This window comes from Amblyraja radiata, unplaced genomic scaffold (genome assembly GCF_010909765.2).
Source record: "Amblyraja radiata isolate CabotCenter1 unplaced genomic scaffold, sAmbRad1.1.pri S116, whole genome shotgun sequence".
Classification (NCBI taxonomy): domain Eukaryota; kingdom Metazoa; phylum Chordata; class Chondrichthyes; order Rajiformes; family Rajidae; genus Amblyraja; species Amblyraja radiata.
The window spans coordinates 33,954-59,567 of NW_022630102.1; the positions used below are offsets into that span (position 1 = coordinate 33,954).

Here is a 25,614-nt window from a genome sequence, read left to right on the forward strand (position 1 = left end):
ATATTTTTTACAAAGACAAGTATTTGAATACGCCGATATATATCATGCAGCAATGTGCTTTTATGTTGCAGTATCTAAGTACTTGTACCAACACCTGTATCTATACACCGACACAGAAGAAGTTCAGAGAGGAGCTGAAAAAAGGCGTGAAATATGTCCTTACAGTGAACGGGCAGCTCTCCAAATGAGAAAAAACAGGAATGCAATTCGCTGAATTATCCAATCAGAGTTCTGAAATCTATGTAGTTCCCGAAAGCTTATATTAAACACACGAGGGCCGTGATTTGATGTCGCAGAACGATGTTGTGTTCGATAAATCACTGGATTCAGATAACAGATTTGATTCACTCAGTAATTTATTTTACTACTAAATGAGGCACATACACCCACGTATCCTCGAATATCCCCTCAAAAGCGGTGGGGGAACTCGCTGGGTCAGGCCGCATCTGTAGAGGGAAGGTAATGTAAGGCGACCACTCCCACCTCTCCTTTCCAACTTCCTCCACTCCCCACACCAAGCAGTCTGAAGAAGGGTCCTGACCTAGAATGTTGCCTGTCCATGCTCTCCAGAGGTGCAAGTTACTCCAGGAGATTGTGTCTCTTTTGTAAACCAGCATTTGCTGTTCCTTGTATCTAGACGAGGCGTGCATTTCACTCCACACTTGCGCTCGATCCTCCAAGGCCTGCTGGATCTCCCGGTTGCCAACCATTTTAACTTCCCGTTGCCCGGCCGTTCCCCCTCAACTCACAACGGTGGGATCTCGCTCTCCGCCCTTGGACGTCCGCAAGACTCCATCTGTGGTAAACAAGGACTTTTGCTCATTAACCCACTGGAGCCAAGTCGTATTACAATGAAATAAATGTCTCTAGTTGTGGAAGAAATTAAGTTTGAGGGATATTCTGGAGAGATGGCTGCAGAAAACTGCTCACCAGTTCTGATTTCACAGCAGAATTAGCCGACAGTTACACTGTGAGGTAACCATTTGTTTTTGTTAGCTACTGCTATACAAAAATATATTATCTACTAGACTAAGTGGGACCCGTTGGGTCCCATGTTCACACGGGAGGGCTGGTCCCCCGACGCAATATTCCACCTCTCCACCAATTCCAATATTGGTGGCCGGTGGGGGGCTTTCTGGAGTGCTGGTATGGGTTCTTGGGGTGGCAGCTCAGTCCCTCAAGCCTGATCTGCTGGCAGCTCACTCACGGCTGGTGGGCTGGCAGTTGACTCATGACTATTCCTTGACATTCCTTTTCAAGCAGGATGCAAGGCCACCAAATTCAAATCCATGTTCCTACCATTTCAAGCAGGGTGCAAGGCCACCAAATTCAATGGCAATTTCTTACCACTTTGAGCAGGGAGCAAGCCCACCGAATTCAAGTGCACTTTCCAACCACTTCAAGCAGGGTGCAAAGCCACCGAATTCAAGTGCAGTTTCCTACCACTTTCAGCAGGATGCAATGCCGCCAAATTCAAGTACAGTTTCATTCCACTTCAAGCAAGGTGCAAGGCCACCAAATTCAAGTGCAGTTTATTCCATTTCAAGCATGGTGCAAAGCCACCAAATTCAAATGCAGCTTCATACCATTTCATGCAGGGTGAAAACACCATAAAACCACACAAAACACCAAACTCACACTTCAGTAGACATTCAGTGTGTTCAGTTGATTCACAGCTCAGACAGAGTCGTGACCTCTCCCTCCCCCATCATGCAGAGACTGAGCCACACCCACACTTCCGCGTTTTATAACCCCCCCCCCCCCCCCCCCCCCACCGGAAAAGGTGTGGCTTTCATGGAGTGATTGACAAGAGAAAGATTCTCAACATTTAAAAAAAAACTAATAACACTTTTATTTTTCATTGATGGGAAGAATTCGCTGCACCTGCTCAGCGGAGGGGGACTGAGTAAGATGGCCAAAAATCACAGCCGTAAGTGGTAGCGTTTTATCTGAAATCAATATACAGTGCAAACTGGAAGTAAGTGCATTTGCAGTAGTGCCTTTTAACTTCAAGACTAAGCACCCAAGCCACCATTTGCAGTGTGTTGCCTTTCAACTTCAAGCCAATGCACCCACGCCACCATTTGCAGTAAGTAGTGCCTTTCAACTTCAATCCACACCCAAGCCACCATTAGCAGTAAGAGGTGCCTTTCAACTCCAAGTCAAAGCTCCCAAGCCACCATTTGCAGTAAGTAGTGCCTTTCAACGTCAAGCCAAAGCAACCAAGCCACCATTTGCAGTAATAGTGCATTTCAACTAGATGCTACAATTAGCAGTAAAGGTTCAAAGGTTATTCAAAGGTTATTTATTGGTCACATACACCTAGGTGTAGTGAAATGCTGCTTGCCAATGCAGCACATAAAGAAAGAATACAGACATAACATTAATAAGAGATTTAAACATAAAGAACATCCCCCCACAATGGCTCCCACCATGAGGGAAGGCACAAAGTCCAGTCCCCAACCCCAGTTCACCCATAGTCGAGCCAATTGAGGCCTCCACAGTTGCCTCTACGGAGGCCCGATGTTCCTGGCCGTTCTCGCCGGGTGATGGTGCTCCGGCGTCGGGAGAATCCTCACAGCGGCTTGGGACACCTGGAACGGCCGCTTCCGTACTGGCTGTACTGCATTTCATTTCAACTTCAAGCCAAAGCACCCAAGCCACTATTTGCAGTAAGTAGTGCCATTTCTAGTTCAAGCCAAAGCTCCAAAGCCACCATTTGCAGTAAGTAGTGCCTTTCAACTTCAAGCCAAAGCAACCAAGCCACCATTTGCAGTAAGTAGTGCCTTTCAACTTCATGCCACCATTTGCAGTTAGTGGTGTATTTCAACTTCAAGCCACAATTTGCAGTAAGTAATGTCTTTTAACTTCAAGCCAATGCACCCACGCCCCATTTGCAGTAAGTAATGCCTTTTAACTTCAAGCCATTGCACCCAAGCCACCATTTGCAGTAAATAGTGCCTTTCAACTTCAAGCCACACCCAAGCCACCATTTGCGGTAAGTAGTGCCTTTCAACTTCAAGCCAAAGCAACCAAGCCACCATTTGCAGTAAGTAGTGTCTTTCAACTTCATGCCACCATTTGCAGTAAGTGGTGTCTTTCAACTTCAAGCCACACCCAAGCTACCATCAGCAGTGTAGTGCCTTTCAACTTCAAGCCAAAGCAACCAAGCCACCATTTGCAGTAATAGTGCCTTTCAACTTCAAGCCAAAGCTCCCAAGCCTCCATTTGCAGTAAGTAGTGCCTTACAACTTCAAGCCAAAGCACCCAAGCCACCATTTGCAGTAAGTAGTGCCTTTCAACTTCAAACCAAAGCTCCCAAGCCACTACTTGCAGTAAGCAGTGCCTTTCAACTTCATGCTACCATTTGCAGTGCCTTTCAACTTAATGCCAAAGCACCCAAGCTACAATTTGCAGTAAGTAGTGCCTTTCAACTTAAAGCCAAAGCACCCGCCACCATTTGCAGTAAGTAGTACCTGTCAACCTCATGCCACCAATTGCAGTAAGTAGTGCCTTTCAACTTTAAGCCAAAGCACCCAAGCCACTATTTGCAGTAAGTAGTGCCATTTCTAGTTCAAGCCAAAGCTCCAAAGCCACCATTTGCAGTAAGTAGTGCCTTTCAACTTCAAGCCAAAGCAACCAAGCCACCATTTGCTGTAAGTAGTGCCTTTCAACTTCAAGCCACAATTTGCAGTAAGTAGTGCCTTTCAACTTCAAGCGAATGCACCCACGCCCCCATTTGCAGTAAGTAATGCCTTTTACCTTCAAGCCATTGCACCCAGCCACCATTTGCAGTAAGTAGTGCCTTTTAACTTCAAGTCAAAGCTCCCAAGCCACCATTTGCAGTAAGTAGTGCCTTTCAACTTCATGCCACCATTTGCAGTAAGTGGTGTCTTTGAACTTCAAGCCACACCCATGCCACCATTTGCAGTAAGTAATGCCTTTCAACTTCAAGCCAAAGCAACCAAGCCACCATTTGCAGTAATAGTGCCTTTCAACTTCAAGCCAAAGTTCCCAAGCCACCATTTGCCGTAAGTAGTACCTTTCAACTGCAAGTCAAAGCTCCCAAGCCACCATTTGCAGTAAGTAGTGCCTTTCAACTTCAAGCCAAAGCAACCAAGCCACCATTTGCAGTAATAGTGCCTTTCAACTTCAAGTCAAAGCTCCCAAGCCACCATGTTCAGTAAGTAGTGCCTTTCAACTTCAAGCCAAAGCAACCAAGCCACCATTTGTAGTAATAGTGCCTTTCAACTTCAAACCAAAGCTCTCAAGCCACCATTTGCAGTAAGTAGTGCCTTTCAACTTAATGCCACCATTTGCAGTACGTAGGTGCCTTTCAATTTCAAGCCACTCGCAGGCCACCATTTGCAGTAAGAAGTGCCTTTCTACTTCAAGCCAAGCACCCAAACAACCATTTGCAGGCAGTGCCTTTTTACTTCAAACAAACCATATTTTCATTTTCAAACCACATTAAGGGGACTCACAGTTATGTAGACATTTGTTCAGTGTTATTCAGAGAGACGTGACCCTTGGCTTCATCCATATTGAAGAGACTTAGTGAGGCACACCACTTCCTGGTTTTATAGTCCCTCCCCCTCCCTCCAGCAGGGGCAGCAGAGAGAATGGTGATTTTTATTTAAACATTAATATCTCTCTGATTTGTCATCGTTGGGAAAAATCCTCTGCGCCTTTAAGGCGGAGGGGGGCTCTGAGCGAGCTGGCCAAAAATGACGGCCGTAGGTCGCGGCGTTCTGTCGGAAATCGCAGCATAGTGGGCCAACAGCGGTCAAGATCAGTGTTTTAGTAATATAGACTACATGGGTACCATTTATTTCATTAGTCATAGTAGACTTGTTTTGTGATCTATAGTGTGTCTACATGTATGTTTTAATGTTTCTTGGAATGTTTGATGTGGGGGGTGGAGGTGGGGGGGGGGGGGGGGGGGGGGGGGAAATCGGGCCCAAACCGTTTTCAGTTACTTACCGTGACAGAGATGCAACTTTTTTTCCGTGTCACATCTTCGACCCCCTCGCGGCCTAACAACTAGATTGGTGCGGCCTTTCCAGACCGGAGACCATCCTGGAGCTTCAAGCAGCAGGCGCTGCGCGGAATTTAACATTGCGGAGCTGATTCCACTATGGTGGATCATGTTTATGTGAAATTATATTGTGGATTGTGTTATTTTTACTCATATGGCCGTATGGTAACTCAAATATCACTGTACCCTAAGTGGGGCATGTGACAATAAATATGAACATGAACTTGTACTATGTTTGCTTATTTTGTTGTGCTGCAGCAAGTAAGAATTTCATTGTTCTATCTGGGACATATGACAATAAAACAATAGACAATAGACAATAGGTGCAGGAGTAGACCATTTAGCCCTTCGAGCAAGCACCGCCATTCAATGTGATCATGACTGATCATCCTCAATCAGTACCCCGTTCCTGCCTTGTCCCCATATCCCCTGACTCGGCTATTTTTAAGAGCCCTATCTGGCTCACTCTTGAAAGCATCCAGAGAACCTGCCGCCACCGCCCTCTGAGGCAGAGAATTCCACAGACTCACCACTCTCTGTGAGAAAAAGTGTTTCCTCATCTCCGTTCTAAATGGCCTACTCCTTATTCTTAACCTGTGGCCCCTGGTGCTGGACTCCCCCAACATCAGGAACATGTTTCCTGCCTCTAGTGTTTCCAAGCCCTTACCAATCTTATATGTTTCAATGAGAACGCCTCTCATCCTTCTAAACTCCAGAGTGTACAAGCCCAGCTGCTCCATTCTCTCAGCATATTACAGTCCCGCCATCCCGGGAATTAACCTTGTAAACCTACGCCGCACTCCCTCAATAGCAAGAATGTCCTTCGTCAAATTAGGGGACCAAAACTGCACACAATACTCCAGGTGCGGTCTCACTATGGCTCTGTACAACTGCAGAAGGATCTCTTTGCTCCTATGTTCGATTCCTCTTGTTATGAAGGCCAACACGCCATTCACTTTCATTCTTGACCCTTGACTCTTGACTCTGCTGATCCCGAAACAACTCCCATTCCGTCTCTCCTGAGATGTGGCCCGAGTTACTCCTCCACATTGTGTCTATCTACGGTTTAAACCAGCGTCCACAGTCCCTTCCTGCATGCATTGATCAGCCACTGGTGGGCAAAGGGGTTGGAACCTAAGATGCCTGGACAGTTCCATGGACAAGACAGGTTTATTGGGGAGAAAGGGCCAAAAGTGGGTGGGCCATTGGAACCTTCTCAAGTTTCGAAGGGCCAGACACGAACAAGATGGCCGCTGTCAAACCCCTCACCAAGATGGCCGCCATCAACCAGCGCAACAGACGTCGACCCCTCACCAAGATGGCCACCGTCAAACCCTTCACCAAGATGGCCGCCGTCAAACCCCTGAAGAATGGTCCTTACTCAAAACGTCGTCTGTCCATTCCCTCTAAAGCGGTGGAGGAATTCGCTGGGTCAGGCCGCATCTGCAGAGGGAAGGGAATCTAAGGTGACCACTCCCACCTCTCCTTTCCAACTTTTTCCACCCCCCGTATCAAGCAGTCTGAAGAAGTGGCCTGACCTAGAATGTTGCCTGTCCATGCTCTCCAGAGGTGCAAGTTACTCCAGGAGATTGTGTCTCTTTTTGTAAACCAGCATCTGCTGTTCCCTGTATCTAGACTAGGCGTGCATTTCACGCCACACTTGTGCTCGATCCTCCAAGGCCTGCTGGATCTTTCGGTTGCCAACCATTTTAACTTCCCGTTGCCCGGCCATTCCCCCTCAACTCCGAACGATGGGATCTCGCTCTTCGCCCTTGGACGTCCGCACGACTCCATCTGAGGTAAACAAGCACTTTTGCTCGTTAACCCACTGGAGCCAAGTCGTATTCCAATTAAATAAATGTCTCTATTTGTGGAAGAAATTAATTTAGAGGGATATCTGGAGAGATGGCTGCAGAAAACTGCTCACCAGTTCTGATTTCACCGCAGCATAACCCCTCACCAAGATGGCCGCCGTCAACCAGCGCAACAGACGTCGACCCCTCACCAAGATGGCCACTGTCAAACTCCTTATCAAGATGGCCGCCGGCTGCCGAACAATCAGCGGCGCCGACCTCATCAAGATGGCCGCCCAGGTCTGGATAAAAATCGCGGCGGAGAAGCGGCAGTTGGTGACGGATGGAAAAAGGGAGCAGGAGGAGCCCGAGGGCGGGGGGATGGGGGGAGACAGCTCGGGGGTTGAGGAAGGGGAGGAGACAGCAAGGGCTAGCAAAACTGGGAGAATTCAACGTTCATGCCCAGGGCCGGTGCTAGGAATTGCGGGGCCCATTTAGAAAACTGATGGCGGGGCCCCTACTCTAGAAAAGTAAAACTTTATGTATGCTTATATTTCGTGTAGTTTCGGGAATTTTAAGGCAAGCTGGTTGGTGATTGGATGCACCCCCCTTAGAGACAGCGTTTGATTGGCCGCCAAATAAATTTGTCAAATCTGTAACAAAAATCGCTGGTCGGTGCGAACTCAGTGGACTATCTGGTTGTATCTCCAAACTAATCTGGTTGTATCTCCAAACTAATCTGGTTGTATCTCCAAACTAATCTGGTTGTATCAACCAGACTATCTGGTGGTATCTCCAAACTAAACAGTATAACATGCAGGTACATTCATTTAAAATTAAATTCAGTGATTATTTCACATGATTTCTCACTGTGTAAAGCTCAATATCTGACCAATTTCTGTTTAACACGTTTGGTCTGACGTGAGCATTTTTCGTTGCATCTCGTTGCATCTCCCCTTTTCCTAATCGGCCACAATTCAGATAATAGTCTACTTTCCTGTTTTTGCCACCAAAGTGGATAACCTCACATTTATCCACTTTATACTGCATCTCCCATGCATTTGCCCACTCACCCAGCCTATCCAAGTCACCTTGCAGCCTCCTAGTTTAGAGGGGTTTAAACGGTTTAGAGATGTTTAGTGGGCTTCAGATGGGTTCAGGTGTGTTTACAATTGTTTAGAGGGGAATAGAGGGAAATAGGGGGGCTGGAGGGGGTTTAGAGGTGTTCAGAGGGTCCCAGAGGGGTTTAGAGACGTTATAAGCCCCCCCGTGAGAAATTGTAATTCTCTGAAATTGAAGATAGACATAAAGCTGGAGTAACTCCGCAGGACAGGCAGCGCAGCGACTCTGGAGAGAAGACCCTTCTTCAGACCGAACTGAACTCGCGTCGATGAGAGTACTTGTGATTGTCTGAAGAAGGGTCTCGACCAGAAACACAACCCTCTCCCCAGAGCCGCTGCCCGTCCCGCTGAGCCAACTTCAACTTCAGAGCCAAACAAAAAACACAGAGTGCTGGAGGAACTCAGCGGGCCAGGCGGCTGCCTCACCCGCAGGGTTTCTCCAGCATTTTTGTCTACTGCAAAACGTCATTCCGGGAATGCTGAGGGGACAGGGTGATAGAGAGGGAGTGGGAGAGCTAGAGAGAGACAATATGGGGAGCGGGAGAGAGAGAGCGCGAGAGAAAGAGGGAGGGAGGGAGGGAGTGAGCAAAAGACAGAGAGACACAACCAAAGATCCGCTATAAGATGTTCAAAAGGGAACTGGATCCAAGATCTTTGGACACAACGTGGGTCGGTAGGTGAATGACAAACCTGCATACCAGGAAGAAGCCCCTTCTCGCGGTCCGGGGCCCTCGCTCATGATGGTGAGTTAAATGAAATTCTCAACGTGTCACCGATCTACATTCCTCAGTAAATGTAATTGTGTTTTAAACAAGTATTAATGACGCCGCGTGAATTTTATTCAAAGGAACACGGCGTCATTAATACTTGTTCAAAACACTATAACATTTACTGAGGAATGCGGATAGATGCAGATTCATGACATTGCATAACAAGGTGTTAAGTACTTACCGTTAAGATGTGCTAACAGCACTAGTTAACAAATCGTTTGTGTATGATGGCCGTGCAGCGGTTGTTATACATGTTCGTTTAAAAAAATCCGGATGGCGAATTAAAAAAAATCTTTATTTAACAAAGAGAATTCGTATTTCCGTACGAAATACTGAACATTAGTGCGGGGCCCCGGTTAGGCGCGGGGCCCAATTGGGAGCAATCGGTCAAATCGGCTTAACGCCGGCCCTGTTCATGCCAACCGGACGCAAGCAACCCAGGCGGAATATGAGGTGCTGTTCCTCCAATTTCTGGTGTTGCTCACTCTGGCAATGGAGGAGACCCAGGACAGAGAGGTCGGATTGGGAATGGGAGGGGGAGTTGAAGTGCTGAGCCACCGGGAGTTCAGGTAGGTTATTGCGAACTGAGCGGAGGTGTTCCGCGAAACGATCGCCCAACCTCCGCCTAGTCTCCCCGATGTAAATCAGCTGACATCTAGAGCAGCGGATGTAGTAGATGAGGTTGGAGGAGATACAGAAGAACCGTTGTCGCACCTGGAACGACTGCTTGGGTCCTTGAATGGAGTCGAGGCGGGAGGTGAAGGGACAGGTGTTGCATTTCTTGCGGTTGCAACGGAAGGTGCCCGGGGAGGGGGTGGTACGGGAGGGAAGGGAAGCATTGACAAGGGAGTTGCGGAGGGAACGGTCTTTGCGGAAGGCAGACATAGGGGGAGATGGGAAGATGTGGCGAGTGGTGGGGTCACGTTGGAGGTGGCGGAAATGGCGGAGGATTATTTGTTGTATTTGCCGGCTGGTGGGGTGAAAGATGAGGACTAGAGGAACTCTGCCCTTGTTGCGAGTGCGGGGATGGGGAGAGGGAGCAGTGTTGCGGGGTATGGATGAGACCCTGGTGCGAGCCTCATCTACGGTGGCGGAGGGGAATCCCCGTTCCTTGAAGAACGAGGACATTTCCGATGCCCTGGTGTGGAACGTCTCATCCTGGGAGCAGATGCGGCGTAGGCGGAGGAATTGGGAGTTGGGGATGGAGTCTTTACAGGGGGGCAGGGTGAGAAGACGTGTAGTCCAGATAGCCATGTCTGTCCCTTGCGATGGAGGTGGTGAGGTCAAGGAATGGTAGGGAAGTGTCGGAAATAGTCCAGGTGTATTGGAGTGCCGGATGGAAGTTGGTGGTGAAGTGGATGAAGTCAGTCAGTTGTGTGTGGGTGCAGGAGGTGGCCCCAAAGCAGTCGTCAATGTAACGGAGGTAGAGGTCGGGGATTCAGATTCAGATTCAATTTTAATTGTCATTGTCAGTGTACAATACAGAGACACCGAAATGCATTAATGGGGCCCTGGTACGTATTGAACATGGATTGTTCAACGTAGCCGACAAAGAGGCAGGCGTAGCTGGGGCCCATGCGTGTGCCCATAGCTATGCCTTGTGTTTGGAGGAAATGGGAGGAGTCAAACGTAAAGTTGTTGAGGGTGAGGACCAACTCCGCTAGGCGGAGGAGGGTGTCAGTGGCTGGGTATAGGTTGCTCCTCTGGTCGAGGAAGAACCGGAGGGCTTTGAGACCATCCTGGTGGGGGATGGAGGTGTAGAGTGACTGGACATCCATGGTGAAGATGAGGGGGTGAGGGACTAGAGAGTGGAATGCGCGGAGGCGGCGGAGAGTGTCTGAAGTGTCTAGAACATAGGTGAGAAGGGATTTGACCAAGGGGGATAGTCCCTTAAATCAGCAGCGGAATAAGCGAAATAAACCCGTAAATCTGGGGGAGAGAAACAGAGAGAGCTGAGGTCAATCTCCACATAAACTGCATCTGGTGGAATAAACCCGGTAAATCTGGGGGAGAGAGTAGCAATGTTACAAAATTTTGAGATTTTAAAAATCAAGTCTGCAATTTGTCTCATCAGATAAAGCGCAAAAATAAGTTTAATTTGACACCTAATTCACTTTCATATCTTCAGTATTAAAAAAGTTATGACCATTTACATTCTCGGAAATTAGCATCTTGTTCCCTATTGCTTTTCCATTGACTTAACACAAAGGCTGTGATCGAGGACAGTGAAATGGCCATAACTTTCTTAAAAATTAAGAGAACTGAAATAAATTTTCATTTATTATAGATTGAGGCATGCTGAAACAAATAGGAAACAATCTTACTTGGATGACCTGAAATTAAAGCATATAATTAGTTAGTTACCCAATTGTAGCTAATTACAAACTTCAATTACTAGATCTAAACATCTATCCATTTCTTAAGAAAAGATTAACATTTTTAAATAGCCTAAGTGTCCAAATAACATTCACAAAGAATTCACAATAAAACATGATTTTAAAATCTCATTTACATTAATTTATAGGCCAAATGGAAGGAAGGTAGTGTTCAATTGCTGTAAATTAATGCCCATTTAAATCAGCTTTCGAATGGGATCCTGTGGAACTCTGTGGAACGCGCTGGTTTAGAACGTTCCCATTGCGGTAAATTTGTGCCCCATATGCCCTGAAAAATACTGCGGGATTTAATGGGGCCACTCGCAACATAAAACTTTGTATACAGGGATCTTAAGCAGCCCTTTTTAATGTAAAAATAAACAACCTACCTTCCGTTGTCCCCTGTATGAGATCCGTCCCGTTGTCGGCGGTCGCGGGTTTAGAGGATAATTTTTAGCCTACTATAACAATTAAATTAACCAATTAAGTTTAGAAATAGCCGCAGCGAATGAACCTGGCAGCGATTCTTCATCAGCAACTAAGCAGGCTGAACAACCTCGATTTGAATAGCCTAGAGAAAATCGCGTTTTAAATCCGCCCCCCTCTCAACGGCACCAAAATCACGCACACGGGCTGGGACAGACCTGCAGCCCCGCTGAAGGTAGGTTTTGCAACATACCTAAAGTAAAGTAAAGTAAAAGTAAAGTAGCCTTTATTGTCATTCAGACCTTGCGGTCTGAACGAAATTTTGTTGCCTTGCAGTCCTACATATAGTAAAAAATGGCAAAAACACACACAAAAAAACACAAATTAACATCCACCACAGTGAGGTGAATACTGCTCACTGTGATGGAAGGCAAAAGTCTTAAGTTTTTGTCTCTTTCCTTCTTATTCTCCCTCAGCGCCGAGGCGATCCAGGCTTCGGATGTTGTGACCCCGCCGGGCGATGGTAAGTAATGTCAGTCCCGCGGCTGAATCCAAGCTCCGCGAACGGGCCAGTTCAGCTCCGCGGCCCGGGGTGGTCGAAGCCGCCGAAACTGCGGCCCTCCAGTCCAGAGGACACAGCTGTTGTCGCGGGAGCTCCGCAGAACAGGACACCAACCTGCGAGCTCCCGACGATGTCGTCCACCGGGCCCGCGGCCGGTCCTCCGAGGCCGGATCGCTGCTGCTGCTGCCGCTGCCCGCTCCGAGGTCTGGTGGCTGCTGCCGCAGTCGCTTCCCGCTCCGGGGTCGGGTCGCCGCAGCCGCTGCCTGCGCCGAGTTCGGGTCGCCACTGCTGCTGCCCGCACCGGGGTCGGGTCGCCACTGCCGCTGCCCGCTCCGGGGTCGGGTCGCCACTGCTGCTGCTCCGAGGCCGCCAGCTCCACTATTAGTAGCAGTGTTACAAAATTTTGAGATTTTAAAAATCAAGTCTGTAATTTATCCCATCAGGTAAAGCATAAAAATAAGTTTAATTCGACACCTAATTCACTTTCATATCTTCAGTATTAAAAAAGTTATGACCATTTACATTCTCGGAAATTAGCATCTTGTTCCCTATTGCTTTTCCATTGACTTAACACAAAGGCTGTGATCGAGGACAGTGAAATGGCCATAACTTTCTTAAAAATTAAGAGAACTGAAATAAATTTTCATTTATTATAGATTGAGGCATGCTGAAACAAATAGGAAACAATCTTACTTGGATGACCTGAAATTAAAGCATATAATTAGTTAGTTACCCAATTGTAGCTAATTACAAACTTCAATTACTAGATCTAAACATCTATCCATTTCTTAAGAAAAGATTAACATTTTTAAATAGCCTAAGTGTCCAAATAACATTCACAAAGAATTCACAATAAAACATGATTTTAAAATCTCATTTACATTAATTTATAGGCCAAATGGAAGGAAGGTAGTGTTCAATTGCTGTAAATTAATGCCCATTTAAATCAGCTTTCGAATGGGATCCTGTGGAACTCTGGAACGCGCTGGTTTAGAACGTTCCCATTGCGGTAAATTTGTGCCCCATATGCCCTGAAAAATACTGCGGGATTTAATGGGGCCACTCGCAACATAAAACTTTGTATACAGGGATCTTAAGCAGCCCTTTTTAATGTAAAAATAAACAACCTACCTTCCGTTGTCCCCTGTATGAGATCCGTCCCGTTGTCGGCGGTCGCGGGTTTAGAGGATAATTTTTAGCCTACTATAACAATTAAATTAACCAATTAAGTTTAGAAATAGCCGCAGCGAATGAACCTGGCAGCGATTCTTCATCAGCAACTAAGCAGGCTGAACAACCTCGATTTGAATAGCCTAGAGAAAATCGCGTTTTAAATCCGCCCCCCTCTCAACGGCACCAAAATCACGCACACGGGCTGGGACAGACCTGCAGCCCCGCTGAAGGTAGGTTTTGCAACATACCTAAAGTAAAGTAAAGTAAAAGTAAAGTAGCCTTTATTGTCATTCAGACCTTGCGGTCTGAACGAAATTTTGTTGCCTTGCAGTCCTACATATAGTAAAAAATGGCAAAAACACACACAAAAAAACACAAATTAACATCCACCACAGTGAGGTGAATACTGCTCACTGTGATGGAAGGCAAAAGTCTTAAGTTTTTGTCTCTTTCCTTCTTATTCTCCCTCTGCGCCGAGGCGATCCAGGCTTCGGATGTTGTGACCCCGCCGGGCGATGGTAAGTAATGTCAGTCCCGCGGCTGAATCCAAGCTCCGCGAACGGGCCAGTTCAGCTCCGCGGCCCGGGGTGGTCGAAGCCGCCGAAACTGCGGCCCTCCAGTCCAGAGGACACAGCTGTTGTCGCGGGAGCTCCGCAGAACAGGACACCAACCTGCGAGCTCCCGACGATGTCGTCCACCGGGCCCGCGGCCGGTCCTCCGAGGCCGGATCGCTGCTGCTGCTGCCGCTGCCCGCTCCGAGGTCTGGTGGCTGCTGCCGCAGTCGCTTCCCGCTCCGGGGTCGGGTCGCCGCAGCCGCTGCCTGCGCCGAGTTCGGGTCGCCACTGCTGCTGCCCGCTCCGGGGTCGGGTCGCCACTGCCGCTGCCCGCACCGGGGTCGGGTCGCCACTGCCGCTGCCCGCTCCGGGGTCGGGTCGCCACTGCTGCTGCTCCGAGGCCGCCAGCTCCACTATTAGTAGCAGTGTTACAAAATTTTGAGATTTTAAAAATCAAGTCTGTAATTTATCCCATCAGGTAAAGCATAAAAATAAGTTTAATTCGACACCTAATTCACTTTCATATCTTCAGTATTAAAAAAGTTATGACCATTTACATTCTCGGAAATTAGCATCTTGTTCCCTATTGCTTTTCCATTGACTTAACACAAAGGCTGTGATCGAGGACAGTGAAATGGCCATAACTTTCTTAAAAATTAAGAGAACTGAAATAAATTTTTATTTATTATAGATTGAGGCATGCTGAAACAAATAGGAAACAATCTTACTTGGATGACCTGAAATTAAAGCATATAATTAGTTAGTTACCCAATTGTAGCTAATTACAAACTTCAATTACTAGATCTAAACATCTATCCATTTCTTAAGAAAAGATTAACATTTTTAAATAGCCTAAGTGTCCAAATAACATTCACAAAGAATTCACAATAAAACATGATTTTAAAATCTCATTTACATTAATTTATAGGCCAAATGGAAGGAAGGTAGTGTTCAATTGCTGTAAATGAATGCCCATTTAAATCAGCTTTCGAATGGGATCCTGTGGAACTCTGTGGAACGCGCTGGTTTAGAACGTTCCCATTGCGGTAAATTTGTGCCCCATATGCCCTGAAAAATACTGCGGGATTTAATGGGGCCACTCGCAACATAAAACTTTGTATACAGGGATCTTAAGCAGCCCTTTTTAATGTAAAAATAAACAACCTACCTTCCGTTGTCCCCTGTATGAGATCCGTCCCGTTGTCGGCGGTCGCGGGTTTAGAGGATAATTTTTAGCCTACTATAACAATTAAATTAACCAATTAAGTTTAGAAATAGCCGCAGCGAATGAACCTGGCAGCGATTCTTCATCAGCAACTAAGCAGGCTGAACAACCTCGATTTGAATAGCCTAGAGAAAATCGCGTTTTAAATCCGCCCCCCTCTCAACGGCACCAAAATCACGCACACGGGCTGGGACAGACCTGCAGCCCCGCTGAAGGTAGGTTTTGCAACATACCTAAAGTAAAGTAAAGTAAAAGTAAAGTAGCCTTTATTGTCATTCAGACCTTGCGGTCTGAACGAAATTTTGTTGCCTTGCAGTCCTACATATAGTAAAAAATGGCAAAAACACACACAAAAAAACACAAATTAACATCCACCACAGTGAGGTGAATACTGCTCACTGTGATGGAAGGCAAAAGTCTTAAGTTTTTGTCTCTTTCCTTCTTATTCTCCCTCAGCGCCGAGGCGATCCAGGCTTCGGATGTTGTGACCCCGCCGGGCGATGGTAAGTAATGTCAGTCCCGCGGCTGAATCCAAGCTCCGCGAACGGGCCAGTTCAGCTCCGCGGCCCGGGGTGGTCGAAGCCGCCGAAACTGCGGCCCTCCAGTCCAGAGGACACAGCTGTTGTCGCGGGAGCTCCGCAGAACAGGACACCAACCTGCGAGCTCCCGACGATGTCGTCCACCGGGCCCGCGGCCGGTCCTCCGAGGCCGGATCGCTGCTGCTGCTGCCGCTGCCCGCTCCGAGGTCTGGTGGCTGCTGCCGCAGTCGCTTCCCGCTCCGGGGTCGGGTCGCCGCAGCCGCTGCCTGCGCCGAGTTCGGGTCGCCACTGCTGCTGCCCGCACCGGGGTCGGGTCGCCACTGCCGCTGCCCGCTCCGGGGTCGGGTCGCCACTGCTGCTGCTCCGAGGCCGCCAGCTCCACTATTAGTAGCAGTGTTACAAAATTTTGAGATTTTAAAAATCAAGTCTGTAATTTATCCCATCAGGTAAAGCATAAAAATAAGTTTAATTCGACACCTAATTCACTTTCATATCTTCAGTATTAAAAAAGTTATGACCATTTACATTCTCGGAAATTAGCATCTTGTTCCCTATTGCTTTTCCATTGACTTAACACAAAGGCTGTGATCGAGGACAGTGAAATGGCCATAACTTTCTTAAAAATTAAGAGAACTGAAATAAATTTTCATTTATTATAGATTGAGGCATGCTGAAACAAATAGGAAACAATCTTACTTGGATGACCTGAAATTAAAGCATATAATTAGTTAGTTACCCAATTGTAGCTAATTACAAACTTCAATTACTAGATCTAAACATCTATCCATTTCTTAAGAAAAGATTAACATTTTTAAATAGCCTAAGTGTCCAAATAACATTCACAAAGAATTCACAATAAAACATGATTTTAAAATCTCATTTACATTAATTTATAGGCCAAATGGAAGGAAGGTAGTGTTCAATTGCTGTAAATTAATGCCCATTTAAATCAGCTTTCGAATGGGATCCTGTGGAACTCTGGAACGCGCTGGTTTAGAACGTTCCCATTGCGGTAAATTTGTGCCCCATATGCCCTGAAAAATACTGCGGGATTTAATGGGGCCACTCGCAACATAAAACTTTGTATACAGGGATCTTAAGCAGCCCTTTTTAATGTAAAAATAAACAACCTACCTTCCGTTGTCCCCTGTATGAGATCCGTCCCGTTGTCGGCGGTCGCGGGTTTAGAGGATAATTTTTAGCCTACTATAACAATTAAATTAACCAATTAAGTTTAGAAATAGCCGCAGCGAATGAACCTGGCAGCGATTCTTCATCAGCAACTAAGCAGGCTGAACAACCTCGATTTGAATAGCCTAGAGAAAATCGCGTTTTAAATCCGCCCCCCTCTCAACGGCACCAAAATCACGCACACGGGCTGGGACAGACCTGCAGCCCCGCTGAAGGTAGGTTTTGCAACATACCTAAAGTAAAGTAAAGTAAAAGTAAAGTAGCCTTTATTGTCATTCAGACCTTGCGGTCTGAACGAAATTTTGTTGCCTTGCAGTCCTACATATAGTAAAAAATGGCAAAAACACACACAAAAAAACACAAATTAACATCCACCACAGTGAGGTGAATACTGCTCACTGTGATGGAAGGCAAAAGTCTTAAGTTTTTGTCTCTTTCCTTCTTATTCTCCCTCTGCGCCGAGGCGATCCAGGCTTCGGATGTTGTGACCCCGCCGGGCGATGGTAAGTAATGTCAGTCCCGCGGCTGAATCCAAGCTCCGCGAACGGGCCAGTTCAGCTCCGCGGCCCGGGGTGGTCGAAGCCGCCGAAACTGCGGCCCTCCAGTCCAGAGGACACAGCTGTTGTCGCGGGAGCTCCGCAGAACAGGACACCAACCTGCGAGCTCCCGACGATGTCGTCCACCGGGCCCGCGGCCGGTCCTCCGAGGCCGGATCGCTGCTGCTGCTGCCGCTGCCCGCTCCGAGGTCTGGTGGCTGCTGCCGCAGTCGCTTCCCGCTCCGGGGTCGGGTCGCCGCAGCCGCTGCCTGCGCCGAGTTCGGGTCGCCACTGCTGCTGCCCGCTCCGGGGTCGGGTCGCCACTGCCGCTGCCCGCACCGGGGTCGGGTCGCCACTGCCGCTGCCCGCTCCGGGGTCGGGTCGCCACTGCTGCTGCTCCGAGGCCGCCAGCTCCACTATTAGTAGCAGTGTTACAAAATTTTGAGATTTTAAAAATCAAGTCTGTAATTTATCCCATCAGGTAAAGCATAAAAATAAGTTTAATTCGACACCTAATTCACTTTCATATCTTCAGTATTAAAAAAGTTATGACCATTTACATTCTCGGAAATTAGCATCTTGTTCCCTATTGCTTTTCCATTGACTTAACACAAAGGCTGTGATCGAGGACAGTGAAATGGCCATAACTTTCTTAAAAATTAAGAGAACTGAAATAAATTTTTATTTATTATAGATTGAGGCATGCTGAAACAAATAGGAAACAATCTTACTTGGATGACCTGAAATTAAAGCATATAATTAGTTAGTTACCCAATTGTAGCTAATTACAAACTTCAATTACTAGATCTAAACATCTATCCATTTCTTAAGAAAAGATTAACATTTTTAAATAGCCTAAGTGTCCAAATAACATTCACAAAGAATTCACAATAAAACATGATTTTAAAATCTCATTTACATTAATTTATAGGCCAAATGGAAGGAAGGTAGTGTTCAATTGCTGTAAATGAATGCCCATTTAAATCAGCTTTCGAATGGGATCCTGTGGAACTCTGTGGAACGCGCTGGTTTAGAACGTTCCCATTGCGGTAAATTTGTGCCCCATATGCCCTGAAAAATACTGCGGGATTTAATGGGGCCACTCGCAACATAAAACTTTGTATACAGGGATCTTAAGCAGCCCTTTTTAATGTAAAAATAAACAACCTACCTTCCGTTGTCCCCTGTATGAGATCCGTCCCGTTGTCGGCGGTCGCGGGTTTAGAGGATAATTTTTAGCCTACTATAACAATTAAATTAACCAATTAAGTTTAGAAATAGCCGCAGCGAATGAACCTGGCAGCGATTCTTCATCAGCAACTAAGCAGGCTGAACAACCTCGATTTGAATAGCCTAGAGAAAATCGCGTTTTAAATCCGCCCCCCTCTCAACGGCACCAAAATCACGCACACGGGCTGGGACAGACCTGCAGCCCCGCTGAAGGTAGGTTTTGCAACATACCTAAAGTAAAGTAAAGTAAAAGTAAAGTAGCCTTTATTGTCATTCAGACCTTGCGGTCTGAACGAAATTTTGTTGCCTTGCAGTCCTACATATAGTAAAAAATGGCAAAAACACACACAAAAAAACACAAATTAACATCCACCACAGTGAGGTGAATACTGCTCACTGTGATGGAAGGCAAAAGTCTTACGTTTTTGTCTCTTTCCTTCTTATTCTCCCTCTGCGCCGAGGCGATCCAGGCTTCGGATGTTGTGACCCCGCCGGGCGATGGTAAGTAATGTCAGTCCCGCGGCTGAATCCAAGCTCCGCGAACGGGCCAGTTCAGCTCCGCGGCCCGGGGTGGTCGAAGCCGCCGAAACTGCGGCCCTCCAGTCCAGAGGACACAGCTGTTGTCGCGGGAGCTCCGCAGAACAGGACACCAACCTGCGAGCTCCCGACGATGTCGTCCACCGGGCCCGCGGCCGGTCCTCCGAGGCCGGATCGCTGCTGCTGCTGCCGCTGCCCGCTCCGAGGTCTGGTGGCTGCTGCCGCAGTCGCTTCCCGCTCCGGGGTCGGGTCGCCGCAGCCGCTGCCTGCGCCGAGTTCGGGTCGCCACTGCTGCTGCCCGCTCCGGGGTCGGGTCGCCACTGCCGCTGCCCGCACCGGGGTCGGGTCGCCACTGCCGCTGCCCGCTCCGGGGTCGGGTCGCCACTGCTGCTGCTCCGAGGCCGCCAGCTCCACTATTAGTAGCAGTGTTACAAAATTTTGAGATTTTAAAAATCAAGTCTGTAATTTATCCCATCAGGTAAAGCATAAAAATAAGTTTAATTCGACACCTAATTCACTTTCATATCTCAAGTATTTAAAAAGTTATGGCCATTTTCATACTGGGAAATTAGCATCTTGTTCCCTATTGATTTTCTATGGACATAACAAAAAAGCTGTGATCGTGAACAGTCAAAAGCCCATAACTTTCTTAAAAATTAAGAGAACTGAATGAAATTTTCAGTTATCATAGATTGAAGCATTCTGAAACAAATATAAAATAATCTTACTTGGATGACCTGAAATTAAAGCATATAATTAGTTAGTTACCTAACTGTAGCTAATTTCAGACTTCAATTACTAGATCTAAACATCTATCCATTTCTTAATAAATGATTAACATTTTTAAATAGCCTAAATGTCCAAATAATATTCACAAATAATTCACAATAAAACATGATTTTTAAATCTCATTTACATTAATTTATAGACCAAATGGAAAGAATTTAGTGTTCAATTGCTGTAAATAAATGCCCATTTAAATCAGCTTTCCAGTGGGTCCCTGTGAACGCGCTGGTTTAGAACGTTCACATTGCGGTAGATTTGTGCCCCCAAATGCCCAGAAAAATACTGCGGGATATAATGGGCCCAAAATGAGCTGCTCGCAATATTAAACTTTGTATAAAGGGATCTTTAGAAGCCCTTTTTAATGTAAAAATATACAGCATACCTTCATATATTTGCTTTATGAGACCCTGCGGTTGCTGGTGGTCGCGGGTTTAGAGATTGATTTTTAAACTACTATAACTATTATACGAGGCCTTTAAAACTAATAATAGCTTTTGCGACGGGGTCTTTCAGCGATTTTTCGTTAATAATTAACTAGGCTGAACATCTTCGATTTGAACAGCCTAGAAAAAATCGCGTTTTAAACCCGCCCCCCTCTAAACGGCGCCAAAATCGCGCACACCCGCAGCGACAGATTTTCAGCGACGCTTCAGGTAGGCTTTGCAACATACCTACTATTAGGCCTCGGCGCAGGCGGAGACGGAGACGGGGGACACGACAAGAGAAGTCGCATCCCCCCGAAATAAGAGACCAAAACCATGTTTACTCCCCCCCACCCACACACATACACAATAAACCAAAAATGAACTCAAACAGGACAAAAGAACAACACAAAAAAGAAAAAAAGTAGACGGACTGCAGGCGAGCCGCAGCTGCTAAGGCAGCGCCGCCATCTTGGAGAGAGAGAGAGAGCTGAGGTCAATCTCCACATAAACTACACGTCTGGGGGATAATCCCGGTAAATAATATAACTCACCATCTGGAGCAGCGTCCTGAGATAAAAAGCGTTATAACCATCTCCCTCTCTCTGGCCCCCCCCCCCCCCCCCTCTGTAAATAATCAATAATCACAAAATAAACAACACGTCTGGGTGATTAAAGCCGGTCTGGAGGAGACCTGAGGTAAATAACGTTATAAATCCCCAGGGGAGTGAAATAAACCCAGTCTGGGGGGGACACTGAGGTAAATCACCACATAAGCTACACGTAATTGTAATAATATAAATATACATAAATAATATAAACTCGCCGTCTGGAGCAGCGTCCTGAGATAAAACACGTTATAAACATCTCCCTTTCTCCCCCCCCCCCTGTAAATAGCCAATAAATCACCAAATAAACTACACGTCTGGGGGAGTAAACCCGGTCTGCTTGGAGACCTGAGGTAAATAACATTATAACCCCACAGGGGAGTGAAATAAACCCGGTATGGGGGGGAAAGCGGAGGTAAATAATGGCATAAATCAGCAGTGGAGCAAAATGAACCCGGTCTGGGGGGAAAACTGAGATAAATAATGGCTTAAGAAGTGTCTCGACTCAAAACGTCACCTATTCCTTCGATCCATAGATGCTGCCTCAGCACCCGCTGAGTTTCTCCAGCATTTTAGTAAACCTTCGATTTTTCCAACATCTGCAGTTCTTTCTTAAACATAAATAATGTTACAAATCAGCAGGGGAGCGAAATAAACACGGTCTGGGGGTGGGGGAACTGAGGTAAATAAATTTATAAACCCATAGGGGAGCGAAATAAACCGGGCTATGGAATCTGACCCAAAACATCCTACACCGGCCCCCAGGTATAATAATAATAATTCTAAATCTGCCGTAATGACATTACACAAGATGGCATTTCATAAGTACTACATGACTCATCAGGCTGCCCTTCAAGCCCATGTCCTTAAAGTTTTGAGTCTACTGGTTGTAGCTATGCTAATTTATTGTTTATTCTTGAAAAAAAAACATAATTCATTTTGCTAAAATAAAAAAATATATAGAAATGACAAAATAAAAATTCCATTGAATTAAATAAAAAGTACAAAAGCATTATTCCAAAATTTATTAAACTAAGGCCACAGGTAAGAGCTAAATGGCTAAATTATCAAAAAAAATCTTGTGCAATAGAAATTAAAAATAAATGCATAGGTCAGTTACAAAAGATCATAAATTTATTAATAACTTGTCCTTAGGAACGGAATTGCTTCTGCCAGATCCTCATTCATTGAAGCCCTTAAATCTGTTTCATTTATTTTCAGTGTGGGGAACAGTCTTTTCACGTGGACCTGAGTGGGTGGTATGGTTGTTACTGTCATAGCTGCAAATGTTACTATTTTTGGATAAGTAGGTATCACGAGGAATTATAAACCTGTTTGCCTGATATCGGTGGTGGAGACGATAGATGTTGGAGTCAATTATTAAAGAAGTAATAATGGCAAATTTGGATAGCAGTAAAATAATCGATCCAAGTCAGCATGGATTTATGAAGGGAAATCCTGCTTGACTAATCTTCTGGAATTTTTTGAGGATGTGACAAGTAAAATAGATGAAGGAGAGCCAGCGGGTGTAGTGTGTCTGGACTTTCAGAAAGCCTCTGATTAGGCCCACACAGGAGATTAATGAGAAAAATTAGAGCACATGGTATTGGAGGTAGGGCATTGACATGGATAGAGAATTGGTTGGCAGACAGGAAACAAAACGTAGGAATAAATGGGTCTCTGGCAGGCAGTGGCGAGTGGAATGGCGCAAAGTTTGGTGCTAGGGCCGCAACTATTTACAATATATACTAGTGATTTAGATGATGGAATTAAATGTAACAAGCAAATTTGCAGATGACACAATGCTGGGTGGCAGTGTGAAATGTGAAGAGGATGCTTGGGGGTTGCAGGGTGACTCTGACAGGTTGAGTGAGTGGGCAGATGCAGTATAATGTAGATACATGTGAGTTGATCCACTTTGGTGGCAAGAATAAGGAGGCAGATTCTTACCTCAATGGTGTCAGATTAGGAAAAAGGGAAGGTAAACTGAAAGTAAACATGCAGGTCCAGCAGACAGTGAAGAAAGCTAATGGCATCTTGGCCTTCATAACGAGAGGATTTGAGTATAGGAGTAAAGAGGTCCTTCTGCAGATGTACAGGGCCCTGGTGAGACCACATCTGGAGTATTGTGTGCAGTTTTGGTCTCCTAATTTGAGGAAGGACATCCTTGCTATTGAGGCAATGCAGCGTAGGTTCACGAGGTTAATCCCCGGGATGGTGGGACTGTAATATGAGGAAAGATTGGAAAGACCGGGCTTGTATTCACTGGAATTTATGATGAGAGGGGATCTTATAGACAATAAGTGCAAGAGTAGGCCATTTGGCCCTTCGAGTCAGCACCGCCATTCAATGTGATCATGGCTGATCATCCTCAATCAGGATGATTCCTGCCTTCTCCCCATATCGCCTAACTCCGCTATTTTTAAGAGCCTTATCTAGCTCTCTCTTGAAAGCATCCAGAGAATCTGCCTCCACAGCTGAGGCAGAGAATTTCACAGACTCGTCACTCTCTGTGAGAAAAAGTGTTTCCTCGTCTCCGTTCTAAATGGCTTACTCATTATTCTTAAACTGTGGCCACTGGTTCGGGACTCCCCCAACATCGGGAACATGTTTCCTGCCTCTAGTGCGTCCAAGCCCTTAACAATCTTATATGTTTCAATGAGATACCTTCTCATCTTTCTAAACTCCAGAGTGTACAAGCCCAGCTGCTCCATTCTCTCAGTTTATGACAGTCCCGCCATCCCAAGAATTAACTTTGTAAACCTACGCTGCACTCCTCAATAGCAAGAATGTCCTTCCTCAAATTGGGGGACCAAAACTGCACACAATACTGCAGGTGTGGTCTCACTAGGACTGTACAATTGCAGAAGGACCTCTTTGCTCCTATATTCGATTCCTCTTGTTATAAAGGCCAACATGCCATTCGCTTTCTTCACTGCCTGCTCTACCTGCATGCTTACTTTCATAGATTGATGTACAAGGACCCCCAGATCATGGTGTACTTCCCCTTTTCCCAACTTGATGCCATTTAGATAGTAATCTGCCTTCCTGTTTTTGCTACCAAAGTGGATAACCTCACATTTATTCGCATTAAACTTCATCTGCCATGCATCTGCCCACTCCCCCAAGTCACCCTGCATTCTCATAGCATCCTCCGCACAGTTCACACTGCCACCCAGCTTTGTGTCATCTGCAAATTTGCTAATGTTACTTTGAATCCCTTCATCGAAATCATTGATTTATATTGTAAATAGCTGCGGTCCCATCACTGAGCCTTGCGGTACCTCACTAGTCACTGCCTTCCATTCTGAAAGGGACACGTTAATCCCTACTCTTTGTTTCCTGTCTTCCAACCACTTCCATGTCAGCACTCTACCCTCAATGCCATGTGCCCTAATTTTGCCCACTTATAGAAACACATGAAAATTACAAAAGGACTGGACAAGCTGGATGCAGGATGCAGGGGAGTCCAGAACCAAGGGACACAGATGAGAAAAAAATCATCCAGAGAATTGTGAATTTGTGGAGTTATCTGCCACAGAAGGCAATGGAGGCCAATTCACTGGATGAATGGAAGGAAGCAGAGGGTGATGGTGGAAGGTTGCTTCTCGGACTGAAGGCCTGTTACTAGTGGTGTGCCTCAGTTCGGTGCTGGGCCCGTTACTGTTTGTCATCTGCATCAATGATTTGGATGAGAACATACAGAGCAAGATTAGCAATTTTGCTGATGATACAAAAGTGGGTTGTTTTGCAGGTAGTGAGGTTGAGATAGAGAGGTTGAGATAGATTGTGAAAAATTGCAGCAGGATCGGGATCGACTGGCCAGGTGGGCTGAGGAATGGTTGATGGAATTTAATACAGAGAAATATGAGGTGTTGCATTTTGGGAAGTCTAACATGGGCAAGACCTACGCAGTGAATGGTAAGCCTCTGGGTAGTGTTGTCGAGCAGAGGGATGGAGGAGTACAGGAACATAATACATTGAAAGTGGCATCACAGGTATATAGTCTAAAAGGCTTTTGGCCCATTGGCCTTCATCAGTCAGAGTATTGAATATAGAAGTTAGGCGGTCATGTTGCAGTTGTATAACACGTCAATACCCGGGATGGTGGGACTGACGTACGATGAAAGAATGGGTCGATTGGGCTTGCATTCACTGGAATTTAGAAGGATGAGAGTCAATCTTATAGAAACATATAAAATTATTAAGGGATTGGACAGGGTAGATACAGGAAACATGTTCCCCATGTTGGGGGTGTCCAGACCAGGGGTCACACACAGTTTAAGAATAAGGGGTCGGCCATTTAGGACTGAGATGAGGAAAAACGTTTTCACCCAGAGAGTTGTGAATCTGTAGAGTTATCTGGCACAGAAGGCAATGGAGGTCAATTCACTGGATGTTATCAAGAGAGAGTTAGATTTAGCCTTTAAGGCTAACGGAATTAATGGATTTAGGGAGAATTCAGGAACAGGGTACTGATTATGGATGATCAGCTGTGATCATATTGAATGTTGGTGCTGGCTCGAAGGGCCGAATTGTCTATGTTTCCATATAAAAGCTTTTCACTTCACATCACCGTCTACGTCTCTCCTGCGACACTCAGTCTGAGGAGGATCTCAACCTCGAATCGTCGCCCATTCCTTCTCTCCAGAGATGTTTCCCGTCCCGCTGAGTTACTGCAGCATTTTGTAGTCTGCCCCCCCTTGAGGTTTTATCTCAGGTTTGCAG

The 25,614-nt window shown here is 46.1% G+C and overlaps 1 long non-coding RNA gene across 1 annotated transcript; it reads right to left on the minus strand.

Annotated features, from left to right (window-relative positions):
- Positions 1-611: 611 nt before the first annotated feature.
- On the minus strand, positions 612-3,535 carry LOC116969155. The gene is made up of 3 exons (XR_004410651.1): positions 3,522-3,535; positions 931-935; positions 612-864 (listed from the first exon to the last, which is right to left on the minus strand). It is a non-coding gene; the product is annotated as an uncharacterized LOC116969155 (long non-coding RNA).
- Positions 3,536-25,614: the final 22,079 nt, after the last annotated feature.